Consider the following 27,145-nt stretch of genomic DNA (forward strand, 5'->3'; position numbering starts at 1 on the left):
TCCATCAACTTTCTTTTCTTGGATTTTTTTCACCCCCTAATTACTAGCTACTTTTTTTTCTTTTGATCTCAAGCCGCATTACAAACATTGAGACCGCTGCTGCAAAATTGGACCCACATGTCATCCTCTATGTACAATAAATCTTGGATTATTTTTGGCTCCTGATATTTGGTCACTTGCCTTTTTCTTTCGATCTCATGCCACCTTTGAAACGTTGAGTAAGCTCGCTGGCTCATGGGTCCCGCATGTCATCCTCTACGAACAATAAAAGTTTCCTTTCTTGGAGTTATTTTTGACCCCTAATTTCCGGCTATTTGCCTTTTTCTTTTGATCCCCTGCCCCCTTTGAAACGATGAGGACGTCGTTGGCAGGTCGGTCCCACATGTCATCCTCTATGAACAATAAAAGTTTCCTTCGGTGGATTTATTTTTGACCCCTAATTAATTTCTGGCTATTTCCTTTTTTTTCTTTTGATCCCCTGCCGCCTTGGAATTGTTGAGTCTGCTGCTGCCTCATTTTTCTTTTGGTCCTGTTCCGCCTTGGAAACGTTGAGACCGCTGCTACAAAATGGGACCCGCATGTCATCCTCTATGTACAATAAAGTTTCTTTTCTTGGATTATTTTTGGCTCTGATATTATGTCACTTGGCTTTTTCTTTCGATCTCATGCCGACTTTGAAACGTTGAGGATGCTTGCTGCCTCATGGGTCCCGCATGTCATCCTCTCAGAACGATAAATGTTTTCTTTTCTTGTATTTTTTTACCAACTGATTTTTGGCTTTTTTTTATTTTCGATCCCCTGCCGCCTTTGAAACGTTGACGACGCTGCTGGCTCATGGGTCCCCGATGTCAGCCCCGTACAAGAAACATGTGATATTTTATTTTGCAGACAATAAACGTTGTATTTCGCTCTGAGCTATTGCAAACGGATAAATTAAATCTTTATATCTACATAAACAAACTTATATGTTGAATCTCCTTGTTTTTTGTTTTTGCGAAGCATAGGACTTTCCTGTTTTTTTAGAAAAATTCGACCTTTCCTGTTTTGGAGTGGGCTGAAATTGTACGGGTCAAAAGGCCCAGCGGGATAGTTCGAAGGCCCGGATGTCCGGATACGGCCCAATTGAAATCTTTCTTTTCTTGGATTTTTTTTCACACCACGATTTCGGCTACTTCATTTTTCTTTCGGTCTCGTGCCGCCTTGGAAGCGTTGAGACCGCTGCTATAAAATGGGACCCGCATGTCATCCTCTATGTACAATAAAGTTTCTTTCTTGGATTATTTTTGGCTCTCGATATTATGTCACTTGCCTTTTTCTTTCAATCTCATGCCGACTTTGAAACGTTGAGGAAGGCTGCTGGCTCATGGGTCCCGCATGTCATCCTCTATGAACAATAAAAGTTTCCTTTGTTGGATTTATTTTTTCCCCTAATTTACGGCTATTTGCCTTTTTCTTTTGATCCCCTGCCCCCTTTGAAACGATGACGACGCTGGTGGCAAGTCGGTCCCACATGTCATCCTCTATGAACAATAAAAGTTTCCTTTGATGGATTTATTTTTGACCCTAATTAATTTCTGGCTATTTCCTTTTTTTCTTTTGATCCCCTGCCGCCTTGAAATAGTTGAGGATGCTGCTGCCTCATGGGTCCCGCATGTCATCCTCTCAGAAAGGTAAATGTTTCTTTTCTTGAATTTGTTTACCAACTGATTTTTGGCTTATTTTTCTTTCGATCTCCTGCCACCTTTAAAACGTTGACGACGCTGCTGGCTCATGGGTCCCCAATGTCAGCCTCCCCATACTGCAAATCCTCTTTACGCAAAGGTTGTATTTCTAGATAGATAAGGTGGATTCGAATCTGCCATGGTTCGGGCAGCTCGGGTAAGCCTTCTTGCACTCGATTAATGGAAGTAGTGTATAGCAAGGTCAAGACATGTGGCTCGGTGTAATGAATCTATTTGAATCATGTTGTGGGTTCAATCGATAGTTCTCTAACGAAGTCAGCCAAAATAGAAATTAAGTTTTTTTCTAAAACGGAAATGCAAATTAAGATGAACACAAACATTAGTTATCATAATAGTCGATCATACATACATACTTGCTAAGAGCAAAAGCTTGCCGGAGTTTTACCACCCATACAATTAATTAGCGGTTCGGATAAGATAACCTTATATAAGTATAACTACAAATGCATTTGCTAAGGGCTCATGGGGCAACGGAACTAGACAACCGCGAACTTTATGACCGAGCATGTCACGGCGGCATCGAAAGATCTTGACCTTCAACTTTGATCCAATGCGAAGTTTGGCACCGTCAATGAACTTTTTCCACACGGAAGTAACGACCAAGCGGCCATCCGTGGGGCCGACGGAGTACCGTCCCTCCACGGTGAGACCTTCACTCTCCTTGACGAGGAAATCTTGCCCCTTCGGCCGGCATTGAGATCCTTGGCGATACTTTTAGGCAATTTCGATTCAAAGCAAGAGATACCACCAAAAATTAGTCAATGGCACCAATGCACTGAACCATGTGAGACTTTGAGCAGAGAAGACATCAAGATAAGAGCGAGTTATGCTTGTCATATACTCACGAACATAGCCTTCGGATGCGTCCTGGTCACCACACGGGTGGCCACGGCAATGAGTCGAGACCTCGGTGATACGGGCCGGGGCAGGTGCGGGAGCCTGGGCTGGTACACGGGCCGGTGTCGATGCGGGAGACTGCTGGGCGGGTGCGGTAAACGGTGCCTCTAGAGGAACCGGTGCCGATGCGGAGAGCTGATTGGGCGGGTGCGATGAACGGTGCAGCTAGAGGAACCGAGTCCTGATGCGGGAGCTGCTCGGGCGGGTGTAGTATATGGGGCCTCTACGGGAACCAATGCCGATGTAGGGGACTGCTGGGTAGATGCGATGAACGGGCTGAGTACGAGGACCGGTGCTGATGCGGGGAGAGTGGGAAGCCGGTGCCGGTGCTTGGTGTGGTTGCCCTTTGTGACATCCGCTCATGTTCCATCGGGGGATCTGCGGCTTTGATCATGTTAAACCCGGCAAGCTAGAACGAGAGGAATGGTTTAGAACAAGTCGCTCGGAACAGGTTATCAAAAGATATGAGTAGAAAAAAGTTACATATTATATATTTGGAAGTGTCTCCAACTGCGTAGCGATTACGTATATCTGCCCGTTTGAGTTTCGATCCTCGGCTCGTCGCCCTTCTTCAGACCGTAGTCAAAAGCAAACTTTCTCCAATCATGTCCATACAAATATGTGATGGCCTGCGTCTTGTAGACATACACCTCATAGACCGTGTAGGTGTTCATCAATTTGCCATTGCCATGCATAGTGAAAGACCCTTCATGCGGACACATCCGGTTAATCATAGGACGAAGTTCACAAGGTACGATCGCATGTGAAAATTGATACAAATGTAAGAAGCGGGGAAGACTAAAAACAAGACTTTACTATATGCCAATTCATGCTAAACCACTGAGAATACACACCCGTAACTCGTGAAGGAGCTACTAGAAAGGTAGATAGAGCCATAGGAGGTGTTATATGCGGGGTATGTACATGGGCCCGCCATATTCCCGCAAGCTCGGCATCGGGATGGTGAAGGAAACATGGGAGGTACTACGGGTGCGTAGCGCTGAATGTAAGTGGAAGAATTAGGTTGTGTAAAGTGCATAGTTCAGAGCAATGCAAATGTTGACAAGCGAGTGCATAACACTATGTTACAAAGCTGAACGAGTGAAAAATTAGTGTATGATGAATATAAGCATGCTAATTTGGTGTTTCCGAATTCCAAAAAGCATTAGACAGAGCCGGTGATAATATCAGACATAAATCATGGCATGTATATGTGGCTTAAGAAAATATACCCGAACCCTTGGATGGTTACGGCCCGGCTGGTCCTTGGACTTGAGCTTATATAAGCATCCAGAAGGTGGGGCTGACAGTAACTTGGTGGCAGCCTCTGCGGATGCCTCATCGACGACGGTTGCAATCCTTTTGACCAATGAAGGGTTAGCGGTTTCGATCGCATATGAAAATTGAAGAGCAACGGACATCGGCGGTGATATATAAAATGAATCTATGAGACAACGATGCATATAGTGCTGGATGTAAGTGTAAGAATAGGTGTGTGTGTGTTTACGAACTATTGGTAAGCATTAGACAAAGCCGGCAATAAACGAGACAAAAATCAAATCATGTATGAGGATTAAGAAAATATACACGCTTCTCGAAAAGGGTACCACCCAGTGGCCCGTGGCCTTGTGCTTGAGGAGGTTTTCGAGAAGATGGTGGCGGCACCATCGTCTTCACGGCAGCCTCATCGGGATCATTTTTTATCCATTTGAGTAGAGGCACGAAGTTTCATCCTGCATATGAATAGCAACAGAACTCATCATTGATATTTAATAAATCTATGAGATAGGCTGATGCAAATAGTGCGGGTGTAAGTGGAAGAATAGGGTTGTGCATAGAGAACGAGTTGACAACAATGCAAATGATTACAAAAGAAGCCAATGGAAATCAACGAGTTTATATCTTGGATGAGACAGACTGAAAAGTGAAAAATTAGTGTATGATGATTGTAAGCAAACGCGGTGTTTCTGAACTTTTGGTAAGCATTAGACAAAGCCAACGGTAATTAAACGAGATAATAATGAAATCATGTATGTGGATTAAGAAAATATACGAGATTCATTAAAAGGTCACCACCCAGTGGCCCATGGCCTCGTGCTTGTAGAGGTTTTCGGAAGATGGTGCCGGCACCATCGTCCTCACGGCAGCCTCATTAGCCTCATTTTGCATCCACTTGAGTAAAGGTGCGGCGGTTTCAGCTGCATAAGAATGGGAACGGATCTCGAGCGGTGATATTGAATGACTCGAGAGACAGATCGATGCATATAGTCGTTGGATGTAAGTGGAAGGGTATGGCCGTGTATGGACAACGAGTTCACAACAATGCAAGGGTGTGTTCGGTTACGAAACAGCGTGGCATGGAATGGAATGGTTCCATTTCGGAGGAATGGAATGGTTAAATTTTTGTTCGGTTGGGATAAATGGAGAGCGAGAAGAGATCGAGGTTAAACTAACCATTTGTCTCAAAATTGTAATTAACAATTGCAAATGACATTTTAATCTCAAAGTCGTAATTAACGGCGCCTAATGGTGCTCTTTTAATCTAAAAATCGTAATTAACATCATTTTTTGTTGGGTTAGGGGAAGCTGGAGTAGATGAACATTCTTGTATGATGATTGTAAGCAAACGAATTTGGTGTTTCTAAACTTTTGGCTTCGAGATCTTATGGGTTTCAACTCTAGCCTACCCCAACTTGTTTGGGACTGAAAGGCTTGGTTGTTGTTGTTGTTGTTGTAAACTTTTGGCAAGCATAGAAAAAAACGACAATAAACGAGAGAAAAATCAAGGCATGTTTTGTGGATTAAGAAAATATACCATATTCATTAAAAGATCACCACCCAGTGGCGCGTGGCCTTGTGCTTGTAGAGGCATTTAGAAGATGGGGGCGGCATCAACATACGCGGCCTGATCGGCCGCGAGTTTTGATCTTCCTTTTGAGTAAAGGCCCTAAAGTTTCGACTGCATATGAATAGCAAAACAAAAGGCAGACCTCGGCGGTGATATTGAATTGCTGTATGAGATAGGCGATGCATATAGTGGATGCTCTTAGCCTTTTGCGAGCGTGAACACTAGCTATGGACGGACAAAAAACTAGTTAACTCAGCTTTGTCTAGATATGAATGTACTACCACCATCCAAAAGCTTAAGCCTTATTTATTTTTGAGAAATCAAAACAAGCAAAGTTTGACCAAAATTTTAGAACATTCTATCAACAAATATAATACTGTGTAGATACCGTAGGAAAATATATTTTATTATCTATTTAATGATATTAATTTTGTATTTTGCATGTTACTGATTTTTGGTAAAAGCTTAGTCAAACATGGTATAGTTTGACTTTCTAAAAATAATATAAGCCCAAAGCTTTGGGATGGAGGCGGTAGTATCTAGAGCTAAAACACATCTAGATACATCCGTATCTACAGATAGTTGAGTCAATTAATTTGGATGCGAGGGAGTATCGGATTCGGACTACATCATGGTAAGTTGGTTAAAAAAAATTACCCTTGGGCGGTCCACTGCCCGACTCGGCGATGGCACTTCGCTTCTTGTCTTGCGAGATCGGGCCATGCTCCTGCAGCGGGTGGGGCGCTATTCTCGTTCCCCATAGCCTCGGCACGGAACCTGGAGGTACCAACCTGATACGAGAGAATATAGAGCATGGTGTCACGGAGGCTTTACGCACAAACAGGTGAAGACATGTGCTACTTTAAGCATATTCCGGAACGAGGAACAGATTGAGGATGCGAGAGAGACACTTAAAAGGTAAAGAGTGGATAAGCAAACGGAGTACACGCTTCGCGGGGCTGGGGACGCAGCTCGGGCTCAGCCAGCTGCCCACATGCGTGGTGGCCTTACGCTCCATTGCCCCCACCGCCGAGGTCTTACCTTTCTGTACAAGGCGACAAAAGATACAGTGAGGATCAGCAGAAACTAAAAAGGTTGCAAATGTCGACAAATAAAGGAAGAACACCCCAATCCAAGCAAAGGTAGCCCCCGCCCCCACCCCCCTCAATCACTCCCGGCTCGAGGGTGACCGAGAAGACGCCCCTTCGCCCGGAATAGAAAAGAGATGCGCAAGATATCGAGGAGAGGAAAAAAGAACCGATCTCGGGAAAGGAAAGAACATTACTAGTCCTACCTAATCCGCTTGGTCTAGATGCGGCTTGCCCCTCCAAGGCTGGATGCCGGACGGTGGAGGCGAAAGGAGGGGATCGAGCTAGCGGCTTGCATCCGTCGGCAATCGGCACTCGATAGGGAGAGAAGGGGTGCTACATAAAGGGGAGGGGTAACATATTTTATTACACAGTGAACTTACTGATGTGACTAGTCATTACATGTCTCACCGAAACTAGGGCCCATAGCGTGGCACCCCAAATTCACTTGAAGCTGCCCGGCGGGACGCATTGGCGCGTCAAGAATCCCCAGATTGTAGCGGGGAAATGAAACATTTCACAAAAATTCGAAATTCAAGCACACCGCCACGCGCCAAGCACGCGGCTGTTCCTTCCTCTTCCTCGGTTCCTCCTCCCCTATCCGAAAAAACCCCAAATCCCAAGCTCAAACCAAAAAAAAAAAATCCCCCGGCCGCCATGCATGTCCTCGTTAACCCGCTGGAGATCGTTCCCGGACGATGCGGACCCCCGCCACGAGATCCGGAATTCCGTCCACCTCGAGGCACGCTGCGTCTTTGTCTCGCGACGAGCGGCTTGAGGGCGCTGAAGAGGAAGTTCCGCCGGAAAGTGCTCATGGCAACCGTGCAAGCTCACCGGCGTGCTGCATCCCGAGAGGAACTGGTCAAAGCTTTGCTATTCACCACACACAAAAAATTGCGGGCCAAGATCTGGTCAAAGCTTCGTCGATGGCTTTCCGCGAGAGGCTTGGAGTCCAGAGTCAATAAACTAGCTGCTCGAGGTAGGGCGGTTTACACGGATTCATATTAACCGACTCAAGTTTGTTAGTCTAGTTAACAAATGCATCTAGATACATCCATATCTAGACGAGAATTGAGTCAATTAATATGAATCGAGAGGAGTACACGAAAGTGTTTCATGCTACCAACTAATGCGGCGGCGGGAATCGATGTAGAAGTAATTGTGCTACTACTCATACGATGAGCTGATTGTGTGGGTGTCGAATTTTGCAACGCGATCATCCAGCGAATGCTTAATCTAGCGCCAAAGGCGTACAAATCATAACATACTACAGCACCGAACATAAGAGTACGAATCATAAAGTAGCTCAACATTTTGCATCGGGGCTGGGTGGTCCCGAGACTACGGGACGCCCACGATGATCTCCGGGTGTGCATCCTCTTCAACGCAAAAGCTGTGTACTCGGTCCACGGCCTCCTTATGTAGGCTGGATAATCTCAGGTGCAGGACCTTCGTCTATGAGAGGCTCGTCATCAGTACCATCCACAGGTGCATCAGGGCTGGCTGGTCTTGAGACTACCCGGACGCACCTGATGATCTCCGGGCGTGCATCCACTTCAACGCAAAGCTGTGTACTCGGTCCACGGCCTCCTTCTGTAGGCTGGATAATCTCAGGTGCAGGACCTTCGTCTATGAAAGGCTCGTCATCGGTACCATCCACAGGTGCATCAAGCTGAGATTCATCTTCAAATCTCCCATCAAGGCGAGAGACCTCTTCAACTCTATGCTTCGCAATTAGTACATCAACCGATTAGACAAACATCTAAGGGATGCAACTCTGAACAAATGCCGTTTTACATATTTACCTTCTCATACGGCACGAGCACATGTCCCGAAGCTGAAACCCGTTTCTGAAGCAAGCGCTTTTTCTCTCCTTCCCGTCCATCCATACTGCAACAAGTTAAATTTGAGTACGGAACCTTGCACGAGCAATGCAAACTATTGATTGAAACAGACGGCAGCATCAATATAAATAATTAACTACATATGCCGGCACACATACGGTGTGAGCAAGATCTGCTTCTCTGCTAAAGGATCATTATATGGTTCACCATGCTAAACCCGCCTAACATATGTGCGGTCCATCCCAAAAATGTGTAAATGATCTGCCACTACGGGGTGAGGCCTCTTCTCACCATTCATACATGTGCAGCGCGGGCAATACACGTCCGAGGTTGTGACCTTCATGAGCTCTAATAAACCCCATAAAGGGTTGAACACCATTTATATATGAAGGGGAACATAAGTGTCCATGCGGTATCCAAGTTCTGTCCATCTCGTTTAATTATGAGATACGAGTGGTTGGTGATTAATTTAAGGCGAAGTAGGAAATGTATATCAATCGAGTACAAAACTATACTACATGATTATGCATTTCAGCAATCATGTCGAGTACAAAACAAAAAATGCCCATCGACATTTTAGCAAACAGATCGTGTACAAAACTCGCCATGGCATTTCAGCAAATTAACGGATCGAGTGCGGAGCCGACTCTATATGCCCACGCAAATGAACAAATTGATCGATGACAAATCGAGCGGAAAACTATAAAGTGCCAATTAGTTCGAGCATACTTGACGAATTTTTTAGCACCATCAAGAAAATATAAATCGTTAGGCCGTCTTGCCCGATACATGATTGAGCTAGAGATAGCAGCCCTACCGTGGATCAACTTGACCGCCGGTGCGTCTCGAGAAGAACGACGGGGAGGGGAAGCTTCTTCTTCGCACGGACGGGACGGGGAGGGGAAGCTCTTCGCACGGACGGGGATAAGTTGTGTAGGGGTGGGTGGGGGGTCATGCGGCCGGGCCGCCGGGGTGATAATTAAATGGCGTTTAATGGAGTTGCGTGTGTAATTTGCCGTGCACAAGGTTGAGGAATAGGCGGTTCCCTTTGCCGCGCGCACATTTCAAACTATCCCGCCCATGTAGTTGAAATTCGCCATATTTTCGTTAAATCGACATAAAGTCATGTGAGTGGGGGAAAATTAGCAAAGTTGCTTGAAAAATAGTAAAACTCTGGAATTATCCTTTAAATATGTTCTACTTCGTGTGGAAATCGGGGTGTGGAAGCATGTTGAGCTGTTTTATTTGTACTTTCTTCATTAAAACTCCCATTTTATGCACTTTGGATGGAAAGAAATCATTTGTACATAAATTTTGACAACGCCATTTGCAAACACTAATTGTTTTACATGCCAAGATGCACCCATCCACCAAATATATATGGGGCAAAAGTTTATCACAATCTAGCGAGATATGCACAATTAGTGAGGGACCCCTTTTGATTTTGTGCAATTTCCACTAATTAGGTAGAGAGAAGGGGTTAATTAATTAGGCCATGTTAGGGGTTATGTGTTTTAGATTAGGTTGTGTGGATTCAAATACAACTTCTTTATTTGTGTGCTATGATTAATCAAAACTAGATTGATCGACTGCGCACACATTATTAGAGGCGCATGCCTTTGCGCACAAAGTGCATGTGTGTGTTGTTGGCCACCAATTAACGAGAGAGAGAGAGAGAGAGAGAGAGAGAGAGAGAGAGAGAGAGAGAGAGAGGTAGAGAGAGATCTACATACGAGAGAGTGATTGAAATCGATATAGGCCATGTCGTATATATTAATTGGTGTTAATCTACCGTTTAATTTGCTAGCTAGCTGCTATATATATAGATCGAGCATGTTTTTATTAGATCGGGTTATAGCTAGCTAGTATAGTTTAGGGTTATGTGTTTTAATGAACTAGGATTTGATTAGCTAGGGGTTAGTTATATATATGGTTTAGGGTTAATGCATGGCACATTTAATTTAACTTGAGGACCACGAGCTAGGCACCCCTGGCCTACTTGATGCACAATTAAGTGTCGTTGGCCTATATATAGGGTTTAATTAGGGTTTAGGGTTAGCTAGGGTTTAGGGTTTAGGGTTTAGTGTTTAGGGTGTTTAGCTAGCTAGGGTCTAGGGTTTAGTTTAGGGTGTTTAGGGTCTAGGGTTTAATTAATTAGTGTTTAGGGTGTTTAGGGTTTAGGGTTTAGGGTTTAGTGTTTACGGTGTTTAGGGTCTAGCTAGGATTTAGGGTTTAGTGTTTAGGGTGTTTAGGGTCTAGGGTTTAGTGTTTAGGGTTTAGGGGAGTTTTAGGGTTGTTTAAGGTTATTTAGGGATCATCGATCGAGTGCGCACACACATTATTAGAGGCACCCCGCGCCTTTGCGCATAAAGTGCATGCGTATATATGTATGTGTGTGTTTTTTTGCCACCAACAACGATATATAGATGATCGAGAGAGAGAGATTGAAATCCCCTAGAATATGTTCAAATATATATTAAAATTGATATAGGCCATGTATATTTTAATTGGTGTTAATCTACGGTTTGCTAGCTAGCTAGAGCTGCTATATATAGAGCATGTTTTTATTAGATCGGGTTATAGCTAGCTAGTATAGTTTAGGGTTATGTGTTTTAATTAAGTAGGGTTGATTAGCTAGCTAGGGTTAGTTACATATATATGGTTTAGGGTTAATGCATGGCACATTTAATTTAATTAGAGGACCGCGAGGCACCCCCTCGCCTGCTCGATGCACAATTAAGTGTCGTTGGCCTATACATAGGGTTTAATTAGGGTTTTAGGGTTAGCTAGGGTTTAGGGTTAGGGTTAGGGTTAGGGTTTAGGGTCTAGGGTTTAGGGTCTAGGGTTTAGGGTTTAGGGTTAGCTAGGGTTTAGGGTTAGGGTTAGGGTTAGGGGTAGGGTTAGGGTTAGGGTTAGGGTTGTTATGGTTAGGGTTGGGGTTTTAGGGTTTAGGGTTTAGGGTTTAGCATTTAGGGTGTTTAGGGTTTAGGGATTAGGGATTAGGGACTATTAGGGATTAGGGATTTAAGGTTTAATTTAGGGGTTGTTTAAGGTTAATTTAGGGATCATCGATCGAGTGCGCACACACATTATTAGAGGCACTCGCGCGCGCCTTTACGCATAAAGTGCATGCGTATATATGTGTGTTTTTTGGGGCACCAACGATATATAGATGATCGAGAGAGAGAATCGAGATTGAAATCCCCAAGAATATATATGTTCATATATACATTAAAATATATGCACGAATGCATTGTAGGCCATGCATGCACACTAATTATATATATATATTATGAGGCAACTTAATCAAATGTGTTTTCATTCGAGAGAACTTGTCAAAATTCAAGTTAAATAATTTATCACGATAATTATATAATTAATTAATGAATCTCGGGGATATGTTATACAACATGATCGATATAGGCCATGTATATTTTAATTGGTGTTAATCTACGGTTTGCTATAGCTAGTTGTTATATATAGAGCATGTTTTTATTAGATCGGGTTATATCTAGTATAGTTTAGGGTTATGTGTTTTAATTAAGTAGGGTTGATTAGCTAGGGTTAGTTACACATATATGGTTTAGGGTTAATGCATGGCGCATTTAATTAATTTAATTAGAGGACCGCGAGGCACCCCTGGGCTGCTCGATGCACAATTAAGTGTCGTTGGCCTATACATAGGGTTTAATTAGGGTTTAGGGTTAGCTAGGGCGAGAGGGTTAGGGTTAGGGTTAGGGTTTAGGGTATAGGGTATATGGTATAGGGTTTAGTGTTTAGGGTGTTTAGGGTTTAGGGTTTAGGGATTAGGGATTTAGGGTTTTAGGGTTGTTTAGGGTTTTAGGGATCATCGATCGAGTGCGCACACACATTATTAGATCGAGGCACCCGCGCCTTTACGCATAAAGTGCATGCGTATATATGTGTGTTTTTTGGGCCACCAACGATATATAGATGATCGAGAGAGAGATTGAAATCCCCAAGAATATGTTCAAATATACAATAAAATATATGCACGAATGCATTGTAGGCCATGCATGCACACTAATTATATATATATTATGAGGCAACTTAATCAAATGCATGTGTTTTCATTCGAGAGAACTTGTCAAAATTCAAGTTAATTAATTTATCACGATAATTATATAATTAATTAATGAATCTCAGGGATATGTTATACAACATGAACGATATAGGCCATGTATATTTTAATTGGTGTTAATCTACGGTTTGCTAGCTAGCTGTTACATATAGAGCATGTTTTTATTAGATCGGGTTATAGCTAGCTAGTATAGTTTAGGGTTATGTGTTTTAATTAAGTAGGGTTGATTAGCTAGCTAGGGTTAGTTACATATATATGGTTTAGGGTTAATGCATGGCACATTTAATTTAATTAGAGGACCGCGAGGCACCCCTCACTTTGCTCGATGCACAATTAAGTGTCGTTGGCCTATACATAGGGTTTAATTAGGGTTTTAGGGTTAGCTAGGGTTTAGGGTTAGGGTTAGGGTTAGGGTTTAGGGTCTAGGGTTTAGGGTCTAGGGTTTAGGGTTTAGGGTTAGCTAGGGTTTAGGGTTAGGGTTAGGGTTAGGGGTAGGGTTAGGGTTAGGGTTAGGGTTGTTAGGGTTAGGGTTGGGGTTTTAGGGTTTAGGGTTTAGGGTTTAGCATTTAGGGTGTTTAGGGTTTAGGGATTAGGGATTAGGGACTATTAGGGATTAGGGATTTAAGGTTTAATTTAGGGGTTGTTTAAGGTTAATTTAGGGATCATCGATCGAGTGCGCACACACATTATTAGAGGCACTCGCGCGCGCCTTTACGCATAAAGTGCATGCGTATATATGTGTGTTTTTTGGGCCACCAACGATATATAGATGATCGAGAGAGAGAGATCGAGATTGAAATCCCCAAGAATATATATGTTCATATATACATTAAAATATATGCACGAATGCACTGTAGGCCATGCATGCACACTAATTATATATATATTATGAGGCAACTTAGTCAAATGTGTTTTCATTCGAGAGAACTTGTCAAAATTCAAGTTAAATAATTTATCACGATAATTATATAATTAATTAATGAATCTCGGGGATATGTTATACAACATGATCGATATAGGCCATGTATATTTTAATTGGTGTTAATCTACGGTTTGCTAGCTAGTTGTTATATATAGAGCATGTTTTTATTAGATCGGGTTATATCTAGTATAGTTTAGGGTTATGTGTTTTAATTAAGTAGGGTTGATTAGCTAGGGTTAGTTACATATATATATGGTTTAGGGTTAATGCATGGCGCATTTAATTAATTTAATTAGAGGACCGCGAGGCACCCATGGGCTGCTCGATGCACAATTAAGTGTCGTTGGCCTATATATACATAGGGTTTAATTAGGGTTTAGGGTTAGCTAGGGCGGAGGGTTAGGGTTAGGGTTAGGGTTAGGGTTTAGGGTCTAGGGTATAGGGTTTAGTGTTTAGGGTGTTTAGGGTTTAGGGTTTAGGGATTAGGGATTTAGGGTTTTAGGGTTGTTTAAGGTTTTAGGGATCATCGAGTGCGCCACACATTATTAGATCGAGGCACCGCGCCTTTACGCATAAAGTGCATGCATGCGTATATATGTGTGTTTTTTGGGCCACCAACGATATATAGATGATCGAGAGAGAGATTGAAATCCCCAAGAATATGTTCAAATATACAATAAATTAAATATATGCACGAATGCATTGTAGGCCATGCATGCACACTAATTATATATATATTATGAGGCAACTTAATCAAATGTGTTTTCATTCGAGAGAACTTGTCAAAATTCAAGTTAATTAATTTATCACGATAATTATATAATTAATTAATGAATCTCAGGGATATGTTATACAACATGATCGATATAGGCCATGTATATTTTAATTGGTGTTAATCTACGGTTTGCTAGCTAGTTGCAATATATAGAGCATGTTTTTATTAGATCGGGTTATAGCTAGCTAGTATAGTTTAGGGTTATGTGTTTTAATTAATTAGGGTTGATTAGCTAGGGTTAATTAGTTACATATATATGGTTTAGGGTTAATGCATGGCACATTTAATTTAATTAGAGGACCGCGAGAGGCACCCCTGGCCTGCTCGATGCACAATTAAGTGTCGTTGGCCTATACATAGGGTTTAATTAGGGTTTAGGGTTAGCTAGGGTTTAGGGTTAGGGTTAGGGTCTAGGCTGGGTTTAGGGTTTAGTGTTTAGGGTGTTTAGGTTTAGGGATTAGGGATTATATATTTACGGTTTTAGGGTTGTTTAAGGTTTAGGGATCATCGATCGAGTGCGCACACACATTATTAGAGGCACCCGCGCCTTTACGCATAAATTGCATGCATATATATGTGTGTTTTTTGGCCACCAACGATATATAGATGATCGAGAGAGAGAGATTGAAATCCCCAAGAATATGTTCAAATATACATTAAAACATATGCACGAATGCATGGTAGGACATGCATGCACACTAATTATATATATATATTATGAGGCAACTTAATCAAATGTGTTTTCATTCGAGAGAACTTGTCAAAATTAGAGTTAATTAATTTATCACGATAATTATATAATTAATTAATGAATCTCGGGGATATGTTATACAACATGATCGATATAGGCCATGTATATATTAATTGGTGTTAATCTAAGGTTTGCTAGCTAGGCTGCTATATATAGAGCATGTTTTTATTAGATCGGGTTATAGCTAGTATACTTTAGGGTTATGTGTTTTCATTAAGTAGGGTTGATTAGCTATGGTTAGTTACATATATATGGTTTAGGGTTAATGCATGGCACATTTAATTTAATTAGAGGACCGCGAGGCACCCTGGCATGCTTGATGCACAATTAAGTGTCGTTGGCCTATATATAGGGTTTAATTAGGGTTTAGGGTTAGGGTTTAGGGTATAGGGTTTAGTGTTTAGGGTGTTTAGGGTTTAGGGATTAGGGATTAGGATTTCAGGGTTGTATAAGGTTTAGGGATCATCGATCGAGTGCGCACACACATTATTAGAGGCACCGCGCCTTTGCGCATAAAGTGCATGCGTATAGTTTAGGGTTATTTGTTTTAATTAAGTAGGGTTTGATCAGCTAGGGTTAGTTACATATATATGGTTTAGGGTTAATGCATGGCACATTACATATAGTTTAAATCTCAAGAATGTTTATACATGATAGGCCATACGTGCAAAGGAATTTTTTTCCCGTGAACTTGTCAAAATTCAAGTTTATCAGTGCCAATGGAAACTAGTCCAAAAAATTACATAGAGGACCAAAAGTACTAGACAATAACTAATAGAACGTGCAACTTTACAAAAAGGACCCCAAAACATATAGAAGAAAATCAATCGAGTCCTTCTCGACCGCACATCAGATCTACTGCTCCGCATCCTTTCCGGCAACTCCGTCGCACGGGACGCACCACTTGGGACGGTGTCGCCGGTAGTCGCCGGGACGAAGGAGAAGAAGGGCCTCGGCAACGGCATATTGGCTGCGAGAAGGGCCGGCCGAAAGGCCAAGATGTGCACGGGCAAGACGGATGACGCCGTCGTATGCCCCGAGCTTGTGAACTTTAGCGACTTGACTTCCCCATTGGCCGGATGCGAAGCCCGACCAAAGCAAGCCTCACCGTTAGCGCCATCACATTGATGGCACCGGATCGGGGTTTGGCCGGCAAGATCCGCCGGATTCACCACGAGCCGGATACTGAAGCCGATGACGAGATCCCAGACTCCATTGCGCCATTACTGCTCATGGGAAACACTTGGATCTAAGCTTACAACAACACTAACTCCCTCGGATCCAAATTAGGCGACTCAACTTTGCTTATCTAAATATGGATGTATCCACACATGTTTTTACTCTAGATACATACACGTCTAAGGAAAGTTGAATCAATTAATTTAGTTCGGAGGGTGTACAATATACAGAGAGAAGTCGGCCTCGTCTCCGCCGGCGAGGTCGCCGGAGAGAAGGGGGAGAGGAGCCGGGGGAGTGGGAAAGACTCGAGGGAGAAAGAGAAGAGGAAGAAATGAGAGCTCCCTGGGGGAGTGGGAAAGACTCGAGGGAGAAAGAGAAGAGGAAGACATTATTTTTGTCGTTCTGCTCGTAGCTTGAAACTGAAAATTTCGGCCGCGCGCCAAATCATCCCGCCGCATCCATTCGAAAATCCCGTGACCAGTTTTACCCTTTTAACCCTGGTCCGGAAGCTACAACCCACCGACCATGGAGGGCTCATTCGGTAACAATGAAATATCTTGCCTAGATCCCGAACCCTCCCCACCGGCCCACACCCACCCACCAACCATTCGCCCCATTAGCTCAAAAATACTCTCACACGCCAAAGCTCGACTCTCTACGGTACTAGATGCCGCCGCCGCCGGCATGCTCCTCCACGGCGTAGCCTTGATCGTGTTGGCTGTCCACCCACCGATCCGCTCCCCCGCCGCCCTCGTCACGCGACGGATGCGCTTCACCGCCGACCTCGCCACCGACGGATGCGCTTCACCGCCGACTTCGCCACCGACGGATGCTGCTTCACCGCCGACCTCGCCACCGACTACCTCGGCGCGGCGGCTGTATCAACTTCACCGAATCCCTTGCCGGCCAACCAGATGCGCTTCACTAACGCCCGCTTCTACTGAAACGAGGGTCGATTCATCGTCTCCCGCGTTCGCCGCGGCTGGAATGCAAGTTGCCGCCCCCGTCCACCCGCGCGGCTTGGTTAGTACGGCTGGCCCGTTAGATCGCGGTGTTTCTTTAGCCATGTTTTGTGTAGTTATTTGCGGATCTCATATGCCGTTAACTTTCTTGATGTGTTGCTTCGCATGAAGTTTGTTTAAATATTGTACGGTACAAAAGCATTATCCGGTCGCTACCACCACTGTGTGCATCCACATATTTATAGCCTTATACCCATTCATTTGCTTGCCAAGCTTGTTTTTGTCTTGCATGCTATTGTCGTACTTGCTTTTATAGTCATGCTATGGGCATTTCCAATCTGCTTGTTCTTATACCACATCATTACCTCACCGCTAGTCGCTAGTTGTTTTCTCGTGTCTGCTATTCTCACACTTGCTTTTATAATCATGCTATGTGCATTTCCAATCTGCTTTCTATTATACCTCGTCTTTAGCTTATATAGTTATTCTTTGCGTGCATGTCTGGTCTTTGTATTATCATAGGCTGACTTGTCAATGTTATTTTTCCTAGGGATTGATCATGCGAACCACTTATTAGAACATCCAACATTAACAGCGGGGACGCTAGGGAAGGTTGGAATCTGAGTTCTTGGTTGGTAATTTTGGCGGTTTACTTCCGTTATTATCTATAACCTATATGCATTGTTCCTTATGCAAGAGATTAACACTTGGAACCACTGCCATAGCAATGCCATTCATGCTTTACTATGTTTACGCCTATTTGATATGCTTGTCTTGGAGAAAGCTGCGAAGGTGATTTGAACACGACATTTGGTCATTCTTAATGCCGGTTTACTTTATGTGGAAAACCTTGGCATTACCCTACTCTAAATACGAATGTCCGAAATTCGTATCTCATGCAAAGCAACATCTAGTTGGTTTTAATCGATATCCGGTAAATATTGGCTTATTCATTTGGCGGCTCAAGTTTTTTGTTATTTGAAACCAGGTGACTTGGTCTTAAATGTGATATCTAAACACGGATTAAGGACAATGGAGAAGGAGGATTAGCATTTCACTTGATGGCTGAACCTAAAATGACGGGCATGTTGACCACGACTAGTGCATGCAAGAGAAGGACTGCGGCGAGCCGGTATGTGCTTAGTACATGCATCTTATCTTATCTTGTGCTTATTTACGCTACATCTTTGTTATCTGATCTCTACATTGCGTAATACATGTTTGAATAGTTAATTGTTGTAACTATGTTTGCAATGTTACCAGAATGCAGTTTTAATGAAGCAGTCATCATTAGAAGATAGTCGCCAAAAAAGGATCTGTAGCGACCCTGTGCAACATTATGATGTAAGTTTGTGCTTAGTACAAGTTCCATACATTGTCTTATTTATGCAACTAGTTATTATCTTATATCTACATTGCATAATAAATGTTTGCATAGTTCATCGTTTAACTCTTTTTGCATTATTATCAGAATACAATTTTGATGAAGCAATCTTCATTAGAAGTGAGGCCCACAAAAACTTCTGATATTTCTTCTGATGCATCTTCTCATAGCCGTCAACCTAGACCTTTGCTTTCATCAAACAGTAAATATCTCAAGGCTGTACTTTATAAAAGACATGGTATTGCTTGCTTTAAGATCCGTAGGCGATATGTTGACAAAGAGTACACAAGATTCAATCAAAGCGATTGCCAAATGTCAACGTGTTATTGATGATGCTAATAGAAGTCCTCAATGATTCTATGTAATTTTTTTATTTGGGCACATGAATTGCCTTGTAATTTTCCTACTTTTTTTATTTGTGTATGTAATTGTGTGTATCATTGATATCAGATTTTAGGCTCATGAAATTTAATGCATGTTGACTAGTCAAACAAGTAGGGCACTACAACGAGATTGGGCCGGCCCACTTACGGTAGTGTGGGACCCACTTTCATTTTGGGCCGGCCCACTTCTTTAGTAGGCGGCCGGTTACACGATAGTGGGATCCACATGCTTATTGGGCCGGCCCACTATCTTGTTGGGCCAGCCCATTTGGTATATGGTGGTCCCACATGGTAAATGGGCCGGCCCTTTAACGAGAAGGTGGGACCCACATGTGCTTTTGGCCGGCCCACTATCTTGTTGGGCCGGCCCACTTGCTATATGGTGGACCCCACATACTAAATGGGCCGGCCCTTTAACGGGAAGGTGGGACCCACATGGGTTTTTGGCCGGCCCGCTATCTTGTTGGGCCGGCCCACTTGCTATATGGTGGACCCCACATACTAAATGGGTCGGCCTTTTAACGGGAAGGTGGGACCCACTGTGCTTTTGGCCGGCCCACTATCTTGTTGGGCGGCCCACTTGCTATATGGTGGACCCCACACACCAAATGGGCCGGCCCTTTAACGGGAAAGTGGGACCCACCTGTGTTTTTGGCCGGCCCGCTATCTTGTTGGGCGGCCCACTTGCTATATGGTGGACCCCACATACTAAATGGGCCGACCCTTTAAGCTGGAAAGTGGGACCCACTGTGTTTTTGGGCCGGCCCACTTGCTACACGGTGGACCCCGCACACTAAATGGGCGGCCCTTTAACGAGGAAAGTGGGACCCACTGTGTTTCGGCCGGCCCACTTGCTTCTTGGGCGGCCCGGTGAGCTGTAAGGTGGACCCCACATGTTAAATGGGCCGGCCCATTTAAGTTTTGACCGATCAACCTTAGAGGTTAGGCCGGCCCACGTAACTAATGGGCCGGCCCGGCTATATAGTTGACCGGTCAAACTATGTCGGTGGCCGGCCCGCTTAAGACGTGGCGAGGCCTCGTGTGGGCCTACCATCTACCACGGGGTTTCGGCAGGTTAACGCCGTTAGCGCCGGTTAACGGCGTACGCACGTGTCGGTTGCATGACGTCGGCGGTCAACGGGCTCCCGGAAACACTTGCGCAACGGTCCGATTTTCCGTGGCGGAAGGGCGCCCAAGCGCGACGGACCGAAAAAAACGTCGTTGGACTTTGCCTGACACAGTTTCCACAACAGAACCCATATCGTCGGGTTAGGCCCATGGGCGACGAAAAATACCCCTTAGCGGACGATTTTGAGACGTTGTCTATCAGAACTTTTCTTGTAGTGTTGATCATGGATCTCAACAGTTGTGACAATGTTCTATTCACCACCTTAGTTTGACCATTAGTTTGGGGATGACAAGTAGTGCTGAAAAGTAGCTTTGTCCCCAGCTTTCCCCAAAGTGTCTTCCAGAAGTAGCTCATAAACTTCACGTCACGATCAGAAACAATAGTCTTCGAGACTCCATGTAGACGTGCAATCTCCCTGAAAAACAGGTTAGCAATATAAGACGCATCGTCGCTCTTGTGGCATGCAATAAAGTGTGACATCTTAGAAAATCTATCCACTACCACAAATATAGAATCATGGCCTCTTTTAATACGCGACAAACCCAACACAAAATTCATACTAATATCTTCCAATGGTGTAGTAGGGACCGCTAAAGGAGTATACAAACCGTGAGGCTTCAGCTTGGACTTGGACTTGTTGCAAGTAATGCATCTCTTCAAATACCTGTGCACATCCCACCTCATCTTTGGCCAATAAAAGTGATCAGCGAGCATGAGTAGCATCTTCTCACGCCCAAAGTGACCCATCAAACCTCCAGCATGTGATTCCTGCAATAAGACGATTTTGGAACACATATTTTGTTAGCTCTAAACAAAAACCCATCATGTATGTGATATTTCTCCCATGCTTTACCAATAGCACACAAGCGATATGGTTCAGCAAAATCATGATCAATGGCATACAAATCACATAGTACTTCTAATCCAGGAATTTTAACATCAAGTTGAGTTAATTGCATATTCTTCCTAGATAGATCATCAACAACAATATTATCTTTTCCCTTATTATGCTTAATAATGTATGGAAAAGACTCAATGAACTCAACCCACTTAGCAAGATGCCTATGCAATGTATATTGAGATTTCAGATATTTCAAAGCTTCATGATCAGAATGTATGATAAATTCCTTTGGCCACAAATAATGTTGCCAAACCTCAAGAACTCTAATTAAAGCATACAATTCTTTATCATAGATAGGATAGTTTAACTTAGCACCAGACAGTTTCTCAGAAAAATATGCAATTGGGCGACCCTCTTGCATCAACACACCACCAATTCCAATACCACTAGCATCACATTCAATCTCAAATTGCTTGTTGAAATCAGGAAGTGCAAACAATGGTGCAGAAGTTAACAATCTTTTCAGTTCATCAAAAGCATGATCTTGGGCGACGCCCCACTCAAATACAACACCATTTTTAGTCAATTCATTCAAAGGTGCAGCAATAGTACTAAAATTGGGCACAAAACGTCTATAAAACCCAGCTAGACCATGAAAACTTCTTACTTGACTCACATTCATGGGAATATGCCAATTTTGAATTGCTTCAATTTTAGACACATCTACTTCTAGTCCATGCTTAGAGAGAACATAACCCAGAATATGACTTTATCTTTGCAAAATGTGCACTTCTCAAGATTACCATAGAGTTTATTATCACGCAACACTTGCAAAACATGTCGAATATGTATAGTATGATCAGATTCATTGCGGTTGTAGATTAATATGTCATCAAAGTACACAACCACAAACTTGCCAATAAAATCACGCAAAACATGGTTCATCAGTCTCATGAAAGTGCTAGGTGCATTAGTCAAACCAAAAGGCATCACTAACCACTCATATAAACCAAATTTTGTTTTGAAGGCTGTTTTCCATTCATCCCCCTCTTTCATCCTAATTTGATGATAACCACTACGCAAATCAATTTTAGAGAAAACAGCAGCACCACTCAATTCATCTAGCATATCCTCTAAATGGGGAATAGGATGACGATATCGAATAGTAATGTTGTTTATCGCTCTACAATGTACACACATGCGCCAAGTACCATGTTTCTTAGGAACTAGAATAACATGAACAACACAAGGACTAAGACTTATGCGGATATAACCTTTGTCGAGTAGCGCTTGTACTTGTTTCTGGATTTCCTTCGTCTCTTTGGGTTTCATCCTATATGGTGCCCTGTTGGGCAGCGAGGCGCCGGGGACCAAGTAAATTTGATGCTCAATACCACGCAATGGTGGTAATCTTGCGGGCACCTCCTCTGGAAACACATCGCTGAATTCCTGCAAAACATTAGAAACACCAAGTGAAATAGGGGTCATGTCGTTAGAAACCAAAACCTCACCCTTGTACATGAGCACAAGAGGCATGGCTGTAGGATCCTCACTAAATTCTCTCATATCTTCTTTGGTGGCTAATAGCACTAAGGAATTCACTCTCTCACTTTTCCTTATATCACTCACGGTATTACAATTCTCTCGCCTATCTATAGGTGGATCCTCCAAGTGTACTGCAGTTTTCTGACGAGATTCATTGACAATTTGTTGTGGTGACATAGGCTGCAAGTTAGTTTTATTTCCCTTGATTTCCAAGTGATATGTATTGGCATGGCCATTGTGTTGCACAGAACGGTCATAGAGCCATGGCCGACCCAATAGTAAGTGACACACCGTCATAGGAACCACATCAAAATCAATGGAATCCTTATACGGTCCAGTCTCAAAATCAACACGCACCATGTGGTTTACCTTCATCTCACCATTATCACTCAACCACTGGAAATAATATGGATGCGGGTGCGGTAGATACTTCAGTTTCAGTTTGGCACACAACTCCTTGCTTGCTAAATTGTGACAACTCCCGCCATCAATAATGACCTTGCAAGCTTTATCAGGACCAACTAGTGCCTTTGTTTGGAACAAATTGTAGCGTTGAGTAGATGCACTTGGCTGAACATTAAGAGTACGCTGTGACACAACAATAGTACGAGCTTCACAAGGAAAAGCATCTACACCATCGCTGTCATAATCATCATCTTCTGGAGCATATGGATTAGCATCATCTCCAGTCTCATACTCATCATGGTCATTAATGATCATCACCTTTCGGTTAGGACAATCTCGCTTGAAGTGACCCTTGCCTCCACATGTATGGCAATTCATATCGCGATTGCGCGCCGTAGACATGCTAGAACCACTTGTACTTGCAGCAGGTTCGGGCTTCTTTGTGTTGGACACATTGGAGACCGGCTTGCCAGAAGAAGTAGGGAACATTGTGGGGCGCGATGATTGCGCTGGCGCCGAGGATGGGGGCGCCCTAGGTGTGTATCGTCCATCCCCCGTAGCACGACCTTTGATTTGCACCTCATCAGCCAACTGTGCTTCGGCTTCTCTTGCATGATGTAACAGCTGATCATAGTAGTGTAACTTTGATAACGAGCAATGCCTTTGACATTATACTTCATGAGATGCTGATGCAGCGTGGCCGTGTCCGTGAGTCACTTGAGATGACGATGCAACACTTTCTACATGGTTTGAAGTATAATGTCAAAGGCATTGTTCGTTATCAAAGTTACACTACTATGAATCCGCTGTTACATCATGCAAGAGAAGCTGAAGCACAGTTGGCTGATGAGGCGCAAATCAAAGGTCGTGCTACGGGGGCTGGATGATACACACCTAGGGCGCCCCCATCCTCGGCGCCAGCGCAATCATCGCGCCCCACAACGTTCCCTACTTCTTCTGGCAAGCCGGTCTCCAATGTGTCCAACACAAAGAAGCCCGAACCTGCTGCAAGTACAAGTGGTTCTAGCATGTCTACGGTGCGCAATCGCGATATGAATTGCCATACATGTGGAGGCAAGGGTCACTTCAAGCGAGATTGTCCTAACCGAAAGGTGATGATCATTAATGACCATGATGAGTATGAGACTGGAGATGATGCTAATCCATATGCTCCAGAAGATGATGATTATGACAACGATGGTGTAGATGCTTTTCCTTGTGAAGCTCGCACTATTGTTGTGTCACAACGTACTCTTAATGTTCAGCCAACTGCATCTACTCAACGCTGCAATTTGTTCCAAACAAAGGCACTAGTTGGTCCTGATAAAGCTTGCAAGGTCATTATTGATGGCGGGAGTTGTCGCAATTTAGCAAGCAAGGAGTTGTGTGCCAAACTGAAACTGAAGTATCTACCGCACCCGCATCCATATTATATCCAGTGGTTGAGTGATAATGGTGAGATGAAGGTAAACCACATGGTGCGTGTTGATTTTGAGACTGGACCGTATAAGGATTCCATTTATTTTGATGTGGTTCCTATGACGGTGAGTCACTTATTATTGGGTCGGTCATGGCTCTATGACCGTTCTGTGCAACACAATGGCCTGTCCAATACATATCACTTGGAAATCAAGGGCAGGAAAATTAACTTGCAGCCTATGTCACCACAACAAATTGTCAATGAATCTCGTCAGAAAGTTGAAGTAAACTTGGAGGATGCACCTATAGATAGGCGAGAGAATTGTAATACCGTGAGTGATATAACGAAAAGTGAGAGAGTGAATTCCTTAGTGCTATTAGCCACCAAAGAAGATATGAGAGAGTTTAGTGAGGATCTGTTGCGGTCAGAAACCCACAGGACTGCGGCTGGCCCTGGTCCCTCCGAGCGACGGCCCGCAAAGACTCGGCACGCACGTCCGATCTTTGGTGCAAGGGCGTGCCACCTGACCTATACCTGGTCAGGCAGGTGATGGATGTGCCTCGCTTAGTTTCCTGCATGGCATACACGTAAACATTAAATACGAGCCTCGATCGGCTCTCAGGTTATCCTGTGAATCGGCTCAAAGAGCCGATCCACCCATGATCCGTACAAGGTGTACGAATATATGGTGGTCATGCTTGATCAAAATAAAGCTAAAACGACCTACTACGATTTAGGGTTTTCACCACATAATCGGAACATCCTACTCGTGATTGAGCCTGGCGGCCACGCATGGTGATCGTAAACCGACCCTAGACAAGGCCTAAAAACCAACATGAAGTTGATCCCCGGAACATCCTGTCTAGGGCTAGCAAACTACACCCTACGCGCCACTGGATCCTTCAAACCGTTTGTAAGGCCTAACTTTGCAGATATTAAACTAATCCTTGAAGAACAAGGAGCAATCATAACGGATCGGATCTACTAAATAATGATCAAGCGGGGTGCCGCCCTTACACCTAAGATAGGTGTAAGGACGGCTAGACGTCTAAGGGTTGCACGGACGAAAGCATATGATACTATGAAACAATGCTAACCCTAACACATCTATGATAACTACGTTGCTCGCCATCAACAAGGCTTCAGCACGAGCAACGCATGAACATCGAATAAACGTGTCTTGCCTAGATCGCAAGATGCGATCTAGGCAGCATGATGCTTACCCGGAAGAAACCCTCGAGACAAGGGAGTTGGCGATGCGCCTAGATTGGTTTGTGGTGAACGTGATTGTTGTTTATTTCATAAACCCTAGATACATATTTATAGTCCGTAGACTTTCTAACGTGGGAATAATCCCAACCGTGCACGAGCCAAATTCTATCTAACCGACACGTATCCTACTATATTACAGATACACGGGCAAACTAGCCCAAACTTTGCATATAAGGCCGATTCATGTACCTCTTCCATGTATATTCTTCAAGCCCATCTTCAATCGCGGCCCACCTCTGATCCGGTCAAATTCTGGTGATAACACATGCCCCCCTGGTTTTGGAAATGACAATTCCAAAATCACTCTGCTTTTTCTTCGTCGGGTCATGTCGTGGCGTCTTGCCTCCTTGATTTCATCACCAATCTAACAAACCCCTCTTATTAATGAAGGAGTGCTTCCATTTAATCTTACCGATAGTCGAAGTCAAACACTCCCCGAAAGAGCCGATGGCATCACATCAGCCTCCACGATAAAACAAGAGTAAGGCCAACCTAATTGCTCCTCCAAACGGTAACCTGCGACCTCCGTCTGAGAAAGCAAACTCAGATCCCCAAATCGCCGCCCAAGCAGCTCCACGAATCTCAGATCTCAACCGCGCCGTCCCAATTCCTCAGCGCATCAAATGGCGGAATCATCCAACGCCAACGCCATGGTCTCCGGTCTGAAGGTGATCCTTAACCGCTCCTTGCTGTCCGAACATAGCGCCTTGCTCTATCAACAGAAACGGCCCTGATCCTGTAGATGATGACGGCTCCCCTTTCAGGCTCCTTTCAGCAGCTCTGGTGATCTTCTTCTGCAACAACTCACCGCTTTCGAAGAAGTTTATGATGCAGGGTCAGCCGATGACACTCCAATCGGCTTCCAAAAACAGAGTGTCTACCAAATCAGCTGCCCCCCGAGCCTCAGTCAAGGCGAGAATGGCGGTGAGGACATACAGTTCAGACAACTGGACCCGAGCTTGAGCGAATCTGAGAAAACCACCACGCAGAGCCAGCCAATCTTGCCACCATCGATCACCTTTTCTTCCGTTGAAAGCCGATATTGTAGACGAAACACCAACGGCTTAATGAGCAAAAGGCTGCCTTGCATGCCAAAACTGACGCTTCTGACAGTACTGCTTCGAAGAGAAGGTTCGGGCACCAAAATCGGCTCATTGCAGCGCAGCTGGTAGATCCTGTGTAATTGTACTAGAGTCGATGGATGTGCATCGGCTTTGTTTCTTAGTTCTGAAGTCGATGTCCGTGCATCGGCTGTACATCATGAGAAATTTTTTTACCGGCCGATTTTTATCGACTCCCAATATTTCACTGCACATGTATCACACATGTTCATCTGATTAGGTGCCCCCCGAGCCGAATCTGCCAGGTAACTGCGGATATCGGCTCTGTAGTTAGCCAAGGCACTGTATCTGAACGTCGGCTCCGTTAGGACCAATGTTGACTTCTTCCAGCTCATCGGCCGACGTAAACCCGTTGCCCGTTAGATTGACGTTGAACACGGGCGAACGTATGGTGAGGATAATTTTGGCCGATTCTTTGGAATCGGCCTCCATGTTGATTGAATCGCTCAATGAAGGTTTTGCAATGTTTGTCCATAGATCTTTGGGGCCGATCACAAGGATCAGCCTCGCCACGTTCATCCATAGATTTGTTCTT

Source organism: Lolium rigidum, chromosome 5, assembly GCF_022539505.1.
Source record: "Lolium rigidum isolate FL_2022 chromosome 5, APGP_CSIRO_Lrig_0.1, whole genome shotgun sequence".
In the NCBI taxonomy this organism is placed as follows: Eukaryota; Viridiplantae; Streptophyta; class Magnoliopsida; order Poales; family Poaceae; genus Lolium; species Lolium rigidum.